Source organism: Leucoraja erinacea, chromosome 11 (assembly GCF_028641065.1).
Source record: "Leucoraja erinacea ecotype New England chromosome 11, Leri_hhj_1, whole genome shotgun sequence".
NCBI lineage: Eukaryota > Metazoa > Chordata > Chondrichthyes > Rajiformes > Rajidae > Leucoraja > Leucoraja erinaceus.
This window is the reverse complement of record NC_073387.1, coordinates 13825887-13840721: the sequence shown is the minus strand read 5'-3', so window position 1 is coordinate 13840721 and position 14835 is coordinate 13825887. Positions and strand designations below refer to the sequence as shown.

The following is a 14835-nucleotide window of genomic DNA, read 5'->3' as shown; positions in this document are numbered from 1 at the left end:
AAAGACATACACCTTTACTGAAAGTGGTGCCACAGGTGGAAAGGGAGGTGAAGAAGTCATTTGACTTGCATGCATTCAGCTGTGCAAGATGATGGTGAGACCATATTTGGAGTATTGTGTGCAGTTCTGGTCACGATGTTGTAGGAAGATATTATTCAGCTTGAAAAGGTGTTGAACAAGAGGTCACCAGAACTCAAGTGCTTGAGTTATATGCAGATGCTGGATAGGCTTGGACAGCAGAGGAGCTGAGTATACAAAATTATGAGAGGAATGGATATGGTTTAGCTTAGCTTTGTTTAGAGATACAATGTCTGGCCCTGTGGCCCACCAACTCCACACTGACCATTGATCACTCATTCACACTAATTTTAAGTTATCCCATTTTTTAGAAGCAATTTTTACAGAGGCCAATTAACCTGCAAACCTGCATGTTCTTGGGATGTGGGTAGGGTTGCCAACTGGCCCGTAGTAGCCGGGACATCCCGTGTATTGAGTTAAATTGGTTTGTCCCATACGGGACCGCCCTTGTCCCGTATTTGACTGGTATTACTCGGGTCGATGCCCCGCATCCGGCCCCGCCTCCCCCGCCGTGACTTAGTGCAGCCCATGGAGTGCAGCTGCAGCGCCTCGCCCGTGGCCCTGTCAGTCGTCAGCCCGGCCAGCTGTCCGACCTTCGGACCTTTGCTTACCGCCGACACCACCACCCCTCCTTCTCATGACCGATCATCGGCTCATTAGATGGATGGGCGCCGGACTTTGCGCGCGATGTTGCATGGCCCGAGCCAAAACTACTCAGCTGGCCCGCCGGCTGGGCTTTGTGTGCAGTCCAGCACCCAGGTCAACTCATCATTCACCCAGTCACGGCCGAGTCAGTCAACGAACTGCCGCCGGAAATCTGTCCCGTATTTTGTCCTTTTGTTCCTTATGTTTGGAATGAGAAAGTTGGCAACCCTAGATATGGGGGAACCCAGAGCACCCAGAGGAACCCATGGGATCACAGGGACTCCACACAGACAGCACCCAAGGTCAGGGTTGAACTCAGGTTCCCCAGCTCTTCCAGCTGTGCCAAGGTGAATAGTATTTTTTCAGAGTGGAGGAATCCAGAACTAAAGGGCACAGGCTTAAGGTAAGAGGGATAAGACAAAAGAGACCTGAGGGACAAACCTTAATGTAGATGTTGGTGCAAATATGGACTGAGCCGCATGAGAAAGCTATAGTTATAAGGAGAGATTATATAGGCTGGCTTTGTTCTCATTGATGAGAGGCTGAGCTGTGATTGTATTGAGGGTTATAAAATCATGTGGTGGATAATCAGATTATTTTTCCCAGGGTAGATGAGTCAAAAACTAGAAGGCTGAAGCTGAGAGGGGTGAAATTGAAAGGAGTTCGGAGGGGTACGTTTTTCACACAGGAAGCAGCGGGTGTCTGAAATAAGCTGCTAGAGGAGGTGGTAGAGTGAGGCTGATACAATCACACCATTTAAAAGGCATTTGGACAGGTACTTGGATAGGAGGAGAGTAGAGGGATACAAGTATAATGCAGGCAAATTATGTTAGAGATGGACATCATAGTTGGTGTGCGGACCTGTTGGGCTGAATGGACTGTTACTGTGCACATAAATCAATGACTGTTGTTACAGTGGAAGGTTGTTATCAGTGCTGACAACAGTTTGTTGGGAAAGAGAGATTAATTTAACAACAAGATTCAGAACATAATACTGCAAAATTACCTTTCAATGTTACAACATGCAGGTTTTGATGAGAGAATTCCTTTCTTTCCAGATGTTACCCTTTGACAGTTGTAGTGCAGTACTTTCGACCACTAGGGGGTGCTTTAGACCACGAGGGGATACTGTTTCCACCAAAGATCTTATAGCGGAGCTTTGGTTTCCACAGTAAACCTGCTTTAATTCTAGTGAATGCAATGATTTGAATTGAATTGAAAGATAAGAGCATGGAAACAGGCCCTTCAGCCCACCAGGTCCACACTGACCACCTGTTCACATTAGTTCAATGTCATCTAAATTTCTTATGCACTCGGGGCAATTTACAGAGGGCACTTAACCTCCAAACCTGCATGTCTTTACGGAATAAATGGAGGAAACCCACGTTGTCGCAGGGAGAACATGCAAACTCCATTCTAGAAAAGGCTAACAAGGTTACGGCCACAAATTGGGATTCTTCTGCAATTGTCTTCCTCTCTTGTGACCCCCAAAGGATTTGTTGGTTTGGATACGAGGGAGAGAAGGCCAGCTATTGAGATCATGCCTACTGTGTCTTTGGATGCTTGGGATCCACACTGTGATTCAGGGAGCTGCTCTTTAGCCACTGGGCGGAGGCAGTTGAAGAAGAGCTTGGAGACGACCTTCACTATACTCCTGTAGGATGAGCTTTTTGTAGTTATCACAGCCAGATTGTCTCCTTTCTTGAAGACGATTAATGTTTACAGCATCTTTGAGGTCCCTTCTTACATACTCCTCTTCTCACATGTGGGTGTTGAGGTTTTTAAACTGAAGGTGTTCACTGCTGAACTTCAGGATTCAGTGGAGATAGCAGCGGTTTCCTTGGGCTTGTTATTTTAACTTGGGACTATTTCAAACAAGTTGGGAGCTACCTCTTATCGCCGACAAGCATCAATGACGAGATTCACCATCACCTTCGGTAGACCAATGGAAAAGGGTGCTTGGAAATCAGACCCTACCCCCCGACCTGGCATAAAATAAATAGTTTCCTGACCACAATGATCCCTTCTGACAGACGAGGACTACCTACAGAAGACATAGAAAAATTGCTGACTTTGCAAAGTCCTCTTGGAAGGATAAGCAACCAGTGTCCTCTCTCGGGTCAACATCTTCACCATTGAGCTCCTTGTTAACTCCTTTGGGAAAGTCACTTTGTTCGTGTAAAAAAACGACACAAAGTGCTGGAGCAACTCAGAAGGTCAGGCAGCGTCTCTGGGTAACATGGATAGGTGGCGTTACAGGTCGGGATTCCTTTTCAGACTTACTTTTGTATGCATACCCAGCACCAGACCCGTGAAACAGGCACCTTATTCCAAGCACTTTCACGAGAAGAGATTTTGAGGAAGAGATTCAAGAAGTCGCTCAAATCTTCCTTCAAGAATTGTGACATGAACACCGATTCCTGAGAATCTCTGACGCGTGATCACTCAAAGTGAAGAGGGAGCACTGGGGTAGCTATTGAGAGCCCGGACATAAGCATTGGACCTGTGTAAATGGCAGAAGGAATGGGTCACCTTACAATGCGCTCATTCATCCTGTGGGCCATCACTTGCCCCATCTATGAAAACGTCTGGCCTCTCATCGACCCCCTGACAACCCAGAGAACCAGAGTGGGAGTAAGTCATCCTCAATCCTGAAGAACTCCCTTAGGAATAATAATAATCTTATTTATATAGCACATTTTTAGTCAACTTGCATTGACCCCAAAGTGCTTCACATAATTACATTACATTTACACACAGGCAAAGGTGGGTGAAGTGTCTTGCCCCAAGGACACAACGTCAGTATGCACTCCAAGCGGGATTCGAACCGGCTACCTTCTGGTCGCCAGCTGAACACTTAGCCCATTGCGCCATCTGTCGTCCCATGAGAAAAGAAGAGGAGGAGAAAAATATTCCACAAGCATAGCTGTCTTCTGGTTCCTGATTCTGATCCATGTGAATGACCTTGGACGGTGTGGGATCAGCATGATTGAGGGATGCAACACTACCTTGGCCATGCATCCATCAACAGAAATCACCAGATAATGGCAGGCAAAGTTATTTACCTTTTCTAGGGCGCTGAGGTGAATATTTGTCCACATGTAACCTCTTTCAACCCAGAACCCACAAAACCCTAGTGGACCTGAATCACCCGATCACAAGTGGCATATTTCATGGGCTGCAGTGTGGCCTTGCATGCTCTAAGTTTGGATGGCTCTATGCTTGTGTGGTTACTGAAGGGACGCTTCACATGCGGAGGTGCCTTTTTTCTTCGTAAACAAGTTGAACCAAGGTCATGTCTGCTCCCTCATGATTTCCTGGCACTAGTTCAGAGAATAGAGAACTACCTTCAGCATTATAGGCAACATTTATCCTTCAATGACCTGGGCATCGTTTATACCTCAACCATCTTCACAAGTTAGCATGGTCACAATGTTAAATATGCTGGGTTGCTCTCCCAGGCTGCAGCAGCTGTTTCTTGCATCATAACACATCAAAAGTATTCAATCAGGAACTGCAAAGCAGGATTCCGAGGTTATGGATGTTGCTTCTTAAAAGCAGATCTTTCTTCCTCCTCAGCATAGCCAGTTTCATTTCACCTAGAATTTGGTACTTAGTTCCACAATATAACCACCAGACCACCATTTTCTTAATAGACCCAAAATCCATGACCACCACCTATCACTGGAACAACAGGGAACTACAATATCGGGTGGAACAAAATGGTAAAAAGGGTAAAAAAGTATTGTGTAAGAAGGAACTGCAGATGCTGGTTTAAACCGAAGATAGACACAAAAAGTTGGAGTAACTCAATGGGACAGGCAGCATCTCTGGAGAGAAGGAATGGGTGATGTTTCGGGTAGAGACCTGGAGAGCGAAAATCTTCCTGTATTAATCTTGGATACGAGTGAGAATTTTAACAACGTCCCTTTCAGCTTCTAAAAAATACATCCACATTTTATCATATGTGGATCAAAATATTTCAAGTGAATTGTGGTTAGTCAAACTCCAGCCGGACTTGCCAAAACTGACTTCAACTCTGAATTTTGTACTACATTTATTCTTTACGTTTTAACCAGAGTCATGATCTGTTTTACTGTGGAAAACGTAAGTGGCTGGGTGTCACGGTTGTGCAACTGGTAGAGACGCTGCCTTACAGCGCCAGAGACCCAGGTTCAATCCTGACCTTGGGTGCTGACTGTGTGGAGTTTGCACATTCTCCCTGTGACTGTGTGGGTTTTCTCCGGGTGATCCGGTTTCCTCCCACATCTCAAAGTCGTGTGGGTCTGTAGGTTAATTGGCATCTATAAATTATCCTTAGTGTGTAGGGAGTGGGCGAGTCAACATAGAACTAGTGTGAACAGGTGATCGGTGGTCAGCATGGACTCAGTAAGGCCACAAGGCCTGTTTCCATTTTGAATCTCTAAAATAAAGGTTTTCAAAAGGAAGCTCGGTGTTGTCAAAATAATTAGGGAGGCAGTTTAAAATTCAAGGTTCCAAAGCAATGCAACAGTTAAATTATAGATCAGTGGCATCGAGAGCAAATGTACATATTGGAATAGAGCTAAATCTCTTTCAGAGAAAAATCAGTCTCTCTTTATATGCATTTTTTCATCCTTAAATAAACCATTTTAAACACTCAGGAGCAGGTTTATTCCACTGATGGCTGAAATCTAATCTGCGTCAGTCTGCAAAATTGCATGTCATCCTGACACCATTAAATTTGCAGTTCAGTGTCATCCTAGCACAGCCGAAAATATTTATTGAAGTATTTCCTTACCTTTCAAGGAATCTGGGTACCTTAGCAATGTGGTGGAACAACCAGTCGGCAGCACACACACACGATCAGCATGAAAGGCCTCAGAGTGCGGGGTCTGCCTGTCGTTGAGCTCCACTAACTCCACTGCCTGAGCTGGTAACCAGTCAGATTTCTAATCCTTCAGCTGACTGTCCCGGCGAGACTGTGAGGTTAGGGCTGGACGACACAGTGCAACAAACAACAGATACGTCAATAGCTGGCAAATGCTTTTTAACCTCTGAGTCCGTCGCGTTCTGGTTAGGCTTTCTTGATATAACAGTAAAATGTTGGTGCTGGAATCAAACAAGGTTCACATTATGGTAACAATAGTAAAAAAAAATATGGAGCTGGCGTGCTCGATTTGAACTGTTATTCCCAGTAAAAACATTCAGGTTTTACACTGTCTCCCTCTTTATTCTCTGAGACGTGGGGATTTGGTGCCTGAGTGCAGGCTCCTGGATCAATATTCACAGTTTAAGTAACTTTATTTGTGTGAACCTACAGACAGAATTTCCGAAATTCTCTGGTTGGCTTGTCGATCCTTCTGCTGGAAGAAGGTAACCTGCCCTCGCTGGTTTCTCAGACTTGCGTATTGGTTTGAGAAATTGTGTTCGCCCAGAACTCCCCCAAATGTTTTCTGTAGCCAGCCACTGTTGCTGAACTTCAGAGTCTTGGGAAAGAAACTTTAAATGAAACAAAGTGGAGGCACTAGAGACTGCAGATGCAGGAATCGTGAGCAAAAAACAAATTGTTGGAGCAACTGTGCAGGCGAGGCAGCATCTCATGGAAGGAATTGGACTTCTGAAGAAGGATCCTGACCCCGAAACATCGTCTGTCCATTTCTTTCCAAAGATGCTGCAAGATCCAGCACTTTGCCTTTTGCATTAGATGAAACGAAATAATTACCACATACCATGTAACCATATAACAATATAACAATTACAGCACGGAAACAGGCCATCTCGGCCCTTCTAGTCCATGCCAAACACTTATTCTCCCCTAGCCCCATCTACCTGCACTCAGACCATTACCCTCCATTCCTTTCCTGTCCATATGCCTATCCAATTTATTTTTAAATGATAAAATCGAACCTGCCTCCACCACTTCCACTGGAAGCTCATTCCACACAGCTACCACTCTCTGAGTAAAGAAGTTCCCCCTCATGTTACCCCTAAACTTCTGTCCCTTAATTCTCAAGTCACGCCCTCTTATTTGAATCTTCCCTACTCTCAATGGGAAAGGCTTATCCACATCAACTCTGTCTATCCCTCTCATCATTTTAAAGACTATCAAGTCCCCCCTTAACCTTCTTCGCTCCAAAGAATAAAGACCTAACTTGTTCAACCTTTCTCTGTAACTTAGTTGCTGAAACCCAGGCAACATTCTAGTAAATCTCCTCTGTACTCTCTCTATTTTGTTGACATCCTTCCTATAATTAGGTGACCAAAATTGTACACCATAATACAAAGCCAATAATGAATCCTGAGCTTCAACCTACCCAGTCACATCCAAACAGAGAGTAAGATATACTAACTCATGTGCAAATTTCAAATTAAATTTGAAGTGTTTGTCAAAGCAAAAAATGATCTGCATGTCACCTCCAAGTGTCTAGCATACAGTTTTATAGCTGATGAGTGATATTTCTTTCAAATAAATATGTTATTTATAACATCTATCTATCTTCTATCTATCTATTTTTATATAAAAGTCTGTGGCTGCCGCCTGCCGTCTGTCCGGATGCCTGTCTGCCTTTTGATTCATTCCCATCGTGTGATGTCACAATGCCCAATGCTCACAGATGTCCAATCGGGATGGATCCATTTAAATATGCCTTTGCACCAGCCCCAGCCCCAGCCCCTGGTGACCGTGTCATCGTGTGATGTCACAATGCCCAATGCCCAAAGACATTCTTGCCATAGAGGGAGTACAGAGAAGGTTCACCAGACTGATTCCTGGGATGTCAGGACTTTCATATGAAGAAAGACTGGATAGACTCGGCTTGTACTCGCTAGAATTTAGAAGATTGATGGGTGATCTTATAGAATCTTATGTTTCTCTCTCCTCACCCCTCTCCCACCCATCCCTCTCTCCCCCACCCCCTTCACTCTCTACCCCACCCCCTTCCCTTTCCCCCCACCCCCTTCCCCTATCCCTCTTCCACCACTCCCCCTACCCCTCCCACCCCACTCTTCCACTTCTCTCCCCCTTCCCCCTCCACTCTCCCTCCCCACTCTCTTCCCTTCGCTCCCCCCCACCCCTCTCCCCCTCCCTCTCGCCTCCCCTCCCTCCCTTCCCACACATCTCTCTCCCCATCTCACCCCCTACCCGCTCTCCTTTCCCTCCAAAATCTGACCCGTTGCCTCCTCCTCCTCTCCCCTCCTTCCCCTCTTCTCACCCCCCTCCCCCCGCCTGTGTGTTTGGGGTGTGGTTAATGTGAGTGTGATGCCGCAGCCCCCCAAACAACCCCCCTACCCGCAAACGCCGTTGGGGAAACAGACCCAACGGGTCTGCACTTGGTCTAGTTATTATATAAAAGTCTGTGGCTGCCGCCTGCCGTCCGGCCGTCCGGCTGCCTTTCGATTCATTCCATCGTGTGATGTCACAATGCCCAATACTCGCAGATGTCCAATCAGAATGGATCCATTTACATGGACGGCTGCCGGCTGCAGCTGCCGGCTTTCTTCCTTTGATTCCCTGCAACTCCGAAACAAGACGCAGAATCGCCGACATCTTTTCCATTTCGGTAGAGATTTCACTTTTCTTTCTAAGTATCCGCTCCTCATTACATTTTGTCGTGTTTAAGTACACTTTTAATCAGATCCTTCCCCCCCCCCCCCCAATATTTCAAAAATAAACTGGCTTCTCACCCATAGAAGCAGCCCCAGCCCCTGGTGAACGTTCCATCGTGTGATGTCACAATGCCCAATGCTCAAAGGCATTGTTGCCATAGAGGGAGTACAGAGAAGGTTCACCAGACTGATTCCTGGGATGTCAGGACTTTCATATGAATAAAGACTGGATAGACTCAGCTTGTACTCGCTAGATTTTAGAAGATTGAGGGGGATCTTATAGAAACATACAAAATTCTTAAGTGGTTGGACAGGCTAGATGCAGGAAGATTGTTCCAGATGTTGGGGAGGTCCAGAACAAGGGGTCACAGTTTAAGGATAAGGAGGAAATCTTTTATGAAATAGATGAGAAAAACATTTTTCACACAGAGAGTGGTGAATCTCTGGAATTCACTGGCACAGAAGGTAGTTGAGGACAGTTCATTGGCTATATTTAAGAGGGAGTTAGATGTGGCCCTTGTGGCTAAAGGGATCAGGGGATATGGAGAGAAGGCAGGTACAGGATAATGAATGATCAGCCATGATCATATTGAATGGTTGTGCAGCCTCAAAGGGCCGAATGGCCTACTCCTGCACTTAATTTCTATGTTTCTATGTTTCCCTCTCCTCACTCCCTCCCTCTCCCACCCATCCCTCTCTCCCCACCCACCTTCCCTCTCTACCCCACCATCTTCCCTCTCTCCACTGGCCCCCATCCTCCTACCCCTCTGTCCCTCTTCCATCACTCCCCCTACCCCTCTCGTCCTCTCTCCCCACTCTTCCACTTCTCCCCCCTTCCCCCTCCACTCTCCCTCCCCACTCTTTACCCTCTCTCCCTCCACCCTTCTCCCCCTCCCTCCCTCCTCCCCTCCCTCCCCATCCCCCCCCCCCCTCACATTTCTCTCCCCATTCCCCTCTCTCACCCCCCTACGCTCTCCTTTCCCTCCCAAATCTGTCCCATTTCCTCCTCCTCCTCCTCTCCCCACCCTCCCCTCTTCTCATCCCCCTCCCCCCCACCTGTGTGCTTGAGGGGTGGTTAATGCGAGTGTGATGCCGCAGCCCCCCCCCCCCCCCCCCCCCCCCCCCCCCCCCCCCCCGCAAACGCCGTTGGGGATACAGACCCAAACGGGTCTGCACTTGGTCTAGTTATTATATAAAAGTCTGTGGCTGCCGCCTAGGTACACATTTTTAATCAAATCCTTCGATATCCCACGTCAAAAATAACTGGCTACTTCATCCGTCCGGCTGCCGGCTGCCTGCCTTTCTTCCTGTTTGATTCATGTTCCATCGTGTGAATGTCACAATGCCCAATGCTCAAAGACATCGTTGCCACAGAGGGAGTACAGAGAATCTTCACCAGACTGATTCCTGGGATGCCAGGACTTTCATATGAAGAAAGACTGGATAGACTCAGCTTGTACACGCTAGAATTTAGAAGACTGAGGGCGGATCTTATAGAAACGTACAAAATTGTTAAGGGGTTGGACAGGCTAAATGCAGGAAGATTGTTCCAGATGTTGGGGAAGTCCAGAACAAGGGGTCACAGTTTAAAGATAAGGGGGAAATCCTTTAGGACAGAGATGAGAAAAAACATTTTTCACACAGAGAGTGGTGAATCTCTGGAATTCTCTGCCAGTAGTTGAGGCCAGTTAATTGGCTATATTTAAGAGTGAGTTAGATGTGGCCCTTGTGGCTAAAGGGATCAGGGCGTATGGAGAGATGGAAGGTACAGGATACTGAGTTGGATGATCAGCCACGATCATATTGAATGGTGGTGCAGGCTCGAAGGGCCGAATGGCCTACTCCTGCACTTAATTTCTATGGTTCTATGTTTCCCTCCCCTCACCCCACTCCCTCTCCCACCCCATCCCTCCCTCCCCCCCCCTTCCCTCTCTACACCACCCCCTTCCCTCTCTACACCCGCTCCCTTCCTCCTACCCCTCTGTACCTCTTTCATCACTCCCCCTACCCCTCTCCTCCTCCCTCCCCGCTCTTTCACCATCTCTCCCTTCCCCGCCACTCTCTCTCCCCACTCTTTCCCCTCTCTCCCCCCACCCCTCTCCCTCTCCCCCTCCCTTCCTCCTCCCCTACCTCCCCACCCCCCCCCTCCCCAACATCTCTCTCCCCATCCCCCCCCTCTCACCCCCTACCCCTCTCTCCTTTCCCTTTCCCCAAATCTGTCCCGTTTCGTCCTCCTCCTCTCCCCTTCCTCCCCTCTTCTCACCCCCATCCCCCCACCTGTGTGTTTGGGGGGTTAATGTGAGTGTGATGCAGCAGCCTCCCCCCCCCCCCCCCCCCCCCCCCCCCCCTGTTGGGGAAACAGACCCAACGGGTCTGCACTTGGTCTAGTAATTAATAAATGCAGAAAGGACATGCCTTTCTCTTTGTCCATTTAGCCATCAACTACAATGCATCAAAGCTACTCACGTTTCATGCATAAACAACGCTTGTATGAAGCATTGGAGAGGCTGGTGCACAGGGTTCACTTTTGGATCTAATTCCCAGGATTCAACCGTGAAGGACATTGCAGACCAAGTCATGTAACTTGGATTTTTAAGACAGTGTGCACAATAAAATCTATATCTCGAGCATTGCATTGAATATATCCTGCAGTATCATTTAGAATTCAATTATTTCACAAGAGCCACAGACTAATGCGTTGGCTATGTAGTAATGCTCCTCTAAGGAAGCACTAAATCAGAAATTACAGATGCCAATAATCTTAAAATAGCACTAAATCAGATAACAATAATCTTTAAAAAAATCACATTTTTCAAACTGACCATTTTTCGAACCGAAAATATTTAGAATAGTAGAGGATTTGGGATAACATTAAGACAGCAATCCAATTATTTAGTTTTATTTTGTTTATTTTCTACTAGACCACGTGGGACCCGTTGGGTCTAGTCTCCTCAACGAGTGATTGCGGGGGGGGGGGGGGGGGGGGGGGGCGGCCTGCAGCCTCACACACACTAACTACGCCCCCCCCCCCCCCGCACTCACGCTAATTACCCCCCTTGATATTATATTAATATTATTAATTTGCTCCTTTTACCCCAAAACCACCCTATCTACTGACCCATACCCCCCAACTGGCAGTCACATCTAGGGGGGGGGGGGGGAGGGGGGGGTGGGAGTGGGGGGTGGCAGAGGGGGGAGGAAGGGAAGGAGGGTAGGGAGAGAGGGAGAAAGGGGGGAGAGAGAGGGGATCGCGGGTGGGAGAGGGGGTGTGGAGAGGTTGAGGGGATGAGAGAGAGAGAGAGAGAGGGTGAGGGGAGTGGGGGAGGAGTGAGGGGAGAGGGGGGAGAGGTGAGGGGAGGGGGGAGAGGTGAGGAGGGGGAGGGGTGGGGAGAGGGAGGGGAGGGGAGGGGGGGAAAGGTGAGGAGGGGAGGGGGAGGGGGGGACGGGGGGAGGGGGATGGAGGTGAGGGGAGGGGGAGAGAAAGTAGGGGGGGGAGGGGAGAGGGGTTTAGGGGAGGGGGGACGGAGAGGGGGGGAGGAGATGGAGGGGAGGGAGGAGTGGGAGAAAAAGAGGGGGGGAGAGAGAGAGGGGGGGAGAGGAGAGGGGGGAGAGAGGAGAGGGGGAGAGAGGAGGGGGGGGAGAGAGGAGGAGGGGGGAAGAGGAGAGGGGGGAAGGGAGAGGGGGGGAGGTGAGAGGTGGAGGAGAGAGGGAGAGGGGGGAGGGAGAGGGGGGAGGAGGGGGGAGAGAGGAGAGGGGGGGAGAGAGGGGGGAGGAGAGGGGGGAGAGAGGGGGGGGGAGGGGTGTGCTGATAGGGGGGTGAGGTGAGGGGAGGGGGAGAGGTGGGGAGCAGGGAGGGGGGGGAGAAGGGTGGAGGGAAGGGGGGTAGGGTGTGTGGGAGGGGAGGGTGGTTTAGGGGAGGGAGGGGAGGGGGGGAGGGGATGGAGGGGAGGAGGGGGAGAAAAAAGAGGGGAGAGAGAGAGGGTGGGAGTGGAGAGGAGAGGAGGGGGGAGAGGGGGGGAGAGGGAGGGGGGAGAGGAGGAGGGGGGAGGAGAGGGGGGGGAGAGGGAGTGGGGGGGAGAGGAGAGTGGGGGGGAGAGGGGAGAGGAGGGGGGGAGAGGAGAGTGGGGAGGAGAGGAGGGGGGGGGGGGGGGAAGAGAGTGCCTTTTTATTTCAACCCAAACCCCCCAAACAACCATTTGCAGGCAGTGCTTTTTTACTTTAACCATATTTTCATGTTCAAAACACATTAAGGGTACTTACTCCCAGTTGTGTGGACATGTGTTTATTCACAGCTCTGAGAAACGTGACCCTCTGCCTTCCTCCAGCTTGCAGACTAATTGAGGCACACCACTTCCTGGTTTTATAGTCCATCCCCCCTGCCGCCAGCGGGGGCAGCAGAGAGAATGGGGAATTTTGTAAAATCATTAATATCTCTGTCATTTTTCATCGACTGGAAAAATCCTCGGCACACATGCGGTGGAGGGGGGCTCTGAGCGAGGTGGCCAAAAATGGCGGCCGTAGGTGGCGGCGTTCTCTCGGAAAACGCAGATGGCCAAAACCGATCAAGAACAGACTTTTAGTAATATAGATTATTAGTTCGCTCCTTTTACCCCATCCCCCGCCCTATCCACTCATGCATAGCCCCTAACTCGCAGGCGTGGCTAGAGAGGGAGAGGGAGAGAGGGCAGAGGCAGAGGGAGGGCAGGGGCAGGGGCAGGGGCAGAGGGGCAGGGGCAGAGGCAGAGGGAGCAGGGGCAGAGGGAGGGCAGGGGCGGAGAGAGGGCAGGGGCAGAGGGTGGGCAGGGGCAGAGGACAGAGACAGAGGGCAGAGACAGAGGGCAGAGGGCAGCAGAGGCAGGGGGGGGCGGGGGGGAGGCAGAGTGCGAACGGGGGGGGGGGAGAAGAGAGGGAGCAGGGGGTGGGCAGAGAAGGAGGGGGTTGAGTTTGAAGGGTGGGGGGGGGGAACGGCATCACAGGGGAGGGCTGGTTTCCGAATGCAATGCTCCAGGCTCCAGCAACCTCCCCACCATGTGCTGACCCGGGGCAAGTATAGGGCCTGACTTGCTCATTCTTTCTGCATTTAAAATAACCGGGGGGGGGGGGGGGGGGGGTGACATTACTCGCAGCACGAGGAAGACGACACGCAGACCTATTGTGACATCATCAGCAACAGACAGTTGTTTTTGAATTCAAAGTTTTGTCAGATTTTTGAACATTTTCAGTAATAACTCGAGAAATAAAGCATGAAATTTTCAGAAAAGTAGATTTTGGACTCCACGGGAAAAATGTCTACCGGAATATGTAAAAATGTTACCGTTACAGCGTCTTTTTTTTCGTGAAGATGTGATTATACACAAACAAACACACACATGCAAGATCAGACTTTTAATAGTTAATGGATAGATAGAGATGAACATGATTCATGAATCCAACCACACGAGCCTGCTATAATCCCATTGTACTTGAAATCTATCATTTTGACCAAGCTTTTGGGCTCCTACTCTAATATCTCCATGAACTTTTTATTATTTTTTTTAAAATTTCAAAATAGACTTTATTCAATTGATAAATATATACAATTCCTGAACCATTCAAACAAACAAAATTCATCCGACATTTTCGGAGACTATACAAATTTTTTCAGTACAATTTTTTTACATTTGTCAAATTTCACCAAACAGTCTATCTCCATGAACTCAGTGTCAAATTCAGCCCAATAATTCCCCATTGGTTGTTTTAGCCAAGTTAATGAGACACTGGCACTTGCCCCTAATGTAAGTGGGGGGTAGAATTTGGGGTGAACTGATGAGAATATAGGGAGAACAGGAAAAAAATGAGTGCGGGGATAGGATTGTACTGCAGTACGGCACAGATTCAATGAGCCATTATGGCCTCCTTCTAGTCATAATATGAATATCATTTAATGCAAATTATTGTTGGAAGTTGACCTTGCATATAAAAAGCCAGTAACAGAACAAAAGACTGAAGATAGCTAATGTCTACAAAATGTATCCCCATAGATGGTCACAATATTCCTCAGTTTCCCACTGATTTATCACTGTTTATGCATTTGCTCAGTTGAATTAGAACACTTCCATTATATTTTGTTGCCATCTAGTGATTTCATCCTCTCATTACAATTGGTTATTTGTAATATCCAACCACATGGCTTTTATTCATTCATCATTTCTGGCAATTAATGATAAAGCCAAGATGTGTTCCCCATCTCTAATTGCCATTGAAATGTGTGGCTTGTGTGACATTTTCAGGGGATAACTGTGGTCTGGGTTACAATATAGAATAACAATGTTATTTCTTTACATGGAGGCACAAGAGACTGCAGATGCTGGAATCTGTAGCAAGTAAGTAGAGACCCTGTATTAACTTGATGGGTCAGGCAGCATATGTGGAAGGAAATGAACGGTTGATGTTTCGGATCCATTTTCCTCCATAGATGCTGCCTGACCAGATGAGTTCCTTCAGCTGCTCTCATTGTTTTGTTTCCATCCATATCAAATAACTAAA

At 48.3% G+C, this 14835-nt stretch overlaps 1 protein-coding gene across 2 annotated transcripts in view; it reads right to left on the bottom strand.

The window, feature by feature from the left end:
• The window catches only part of LOC129701476 (fibroblast growth factor 1-like), a 47741-nt gene extending 35117 nt beyond the window's left edge, over positions 1 to 12624 (bottom strand). Inside the window, exon 1 of one of the 2 annotated variants that reach the window (XM_055642679.1) lies at positions 12571 to 12624. The gene's annotated coding sequence lies outside the window, so the exon portion shown is untranslated. Of the gene's footprint in view, positions 1 to 5503; positions 5650 to 12570 lie in introns of those variants that run through there. The other variant, XM_055642676.1, reaches the window with a different exon arrangement.
• Positions 12625 to 14835: the final 2211 nt, after the last annotated feature.